Genomic DNA, 2197 nt, shown 5'->3' on the forward strand with positions numbered 1-2197 from the left:
TTATGACAAATTGCTGTGATGGATTTCTGATTGCATACTTTTATCAAAACACATTCAGCTGCATTAACTACATATATAGACCTCTTGTGTTTAAATCATACTTTAATAAAAGACTTAACAGAACAAATTCAATAGTGACAATAATCAGCTTTGCTCTCTGAAAAAACTTCACAGTGTACAGAAATGAAACCAGTATCATGCATAGAGAACTGTGTGTCTAATGGCAAATGCTAAAACCATTGCGGTGCAGAAATGACGAGGTAACCACTACCAGTAATTCTATTCAATATTTTATAGGAATTCCTATTGGGTATTGTAAGGTAGGACAAATCAGCCCATATTATTAGAAAATAAATATCAACAGCAGATATATTATGTATAAATAATGAAGAAATGCATAAAAAGAAATTATTAGAATTGATAATTCAGATGGTTAGTCCATAGATTATTACAAAATGAATTTTAAAAATATCCTTCTGTTTTTATCCAATATCTGTGTGTTTCTGCCTTGACTACTAAGGTAGGCTTCCTTATCTTTCCTAATTACTTTGGTCTATGCAGTTATGGTTCAAGACTGCAAAAGAATCCAAAGTGAGTGAACAGGTCATCTCCACTCATTCACTTTCTCCTGAAGCGAATGCATTCTTCCTGCCCTGCCCGACACTTGTTACTCAGCTGCTGAATGATTCTATGCTCCATAGATCCGACTCCCAACAGGCCCATCCTTCTGTACAATCGAGCTTTTATTCCTGGATTCTGTAGGATCATCTCTTCACAACTTTATGTTTTTAACAAAAGTTCCAGTAGTGCTAGGGAATTTCCACAGCTGCTTCTGAGTTTCCTGATTCCCTTTTCTTTCATCTTTCTGTTCTTGCCTTTATGATAAATTTCTTGTAAGTAATTTCTGTTTTGCATACAGTAGTCATTTCTATTTCTGACTGTTTTGGGTGATAATGATTTTTGTCATGAAGTCCCTCAATATAAGATTACGAGATTGTTCTATTAGAGTTTAGCTATTTTGATTATATCTTTTCTGCTCAAAATTCATTAGCAATAATATATGACTTTATGAAATTATGAATTGTTTCTCACTGTAAAGAAAACTACTTGGTAATATAGACGTAATAATGAGTACACAATGTGCATGAAAGAAATAGTTAATCTGTTCTTGAGTTACAGAAAAGCCAGTGGAGTTTTGATTTATAAATGAAGTCATTGTCTGAATTAAATGCACGTAGGATCATAAGCACTTTTCTCCATTTTTTGCAAGCTTTTTATATAAATAGTCATGTAATAAATATTTTAGGATCCGTTGGGGTATTCACTCTTGTTTTATTTCTTTTTTAACTATTTCTGAAGTTTTTAAGCCATTTTGAGCATGGTGCATCTGAGAATATTTGGTTCACAATTACATTAAAATTCTAAACATGCTTATTTCACAATCAAAATCAAGGTTGAGTATAGGGGATCACTTGTTGAATTTATAACATTATTTTAAGTAAATGAAACAGGTGTCCCTGGTACCGCATACCGCACCAGCCCCACCCCTGGGCACACTGAGCTGCAATGGAGACTGGGCAGGGTGGCACATGCCTGTAATCCCAGCACTAGGGGGGGGGCTGAAAACAGGAGGATCACCTCGAGTCTGAGCTGCGTAATGAGCCCCTGCACAAAAAAAATAAAGAAACAGCTGTGATTGGGGGTGTTAGGTAGATCCTGACAGAATGTGCCCTTCTAAATACTCTGCTTTCCCTTTTCCAGCATAAAAAATAAGTAACCTCTTCTTTCTAGTTTGACAAATTAACTGCTCTCTGTCCTCCCCTTTCCATTTCCATTACTGTGAATTGAACTTGGCGCCACTCTTCAACTCAGCCATATCCCTATCCCTTTTTACTTGTAACTTTGAGACAGAGTTTCACTAAGTTGCCCAGGCTGCTCTCTGCTTTGTAATCTTCTTGACTCAGCCCCCTCAGTAGCTGGGATCATCCGCATACCCAATCTTGCTGCTATAACTGTTTCTTTCTTAAAGTCCTGGTTATGATGGCTTCATTGATCTGATTGCGTCACAAGATACATCTTGTTTTTCCCATAACCCATCCAGTCTTCACCATTCTGTAGCCCATGAGTAGTTAGGTACCAATACATACTGGGAGAAGAGTTACTGAATCTTTGCTAGAAAAAAAACTATATATATATA

The sequence above is a fragment of the Octodon degus genome, unplaced genomic scaffold (assembly GCF_000260255.1).
Source record: "Octodon degus isolate 3935 unplaced genomic scaffold, OctDeg1.0 scaffold00022, whole genome shotgun sequence".
Classification (NCBI taxonomy): domain Eukaryota; kingdom Metazoa; phylum Chordata; class Mammalia; order Rodentia; family Octodontidae; genus Octodon; species Octodon degus.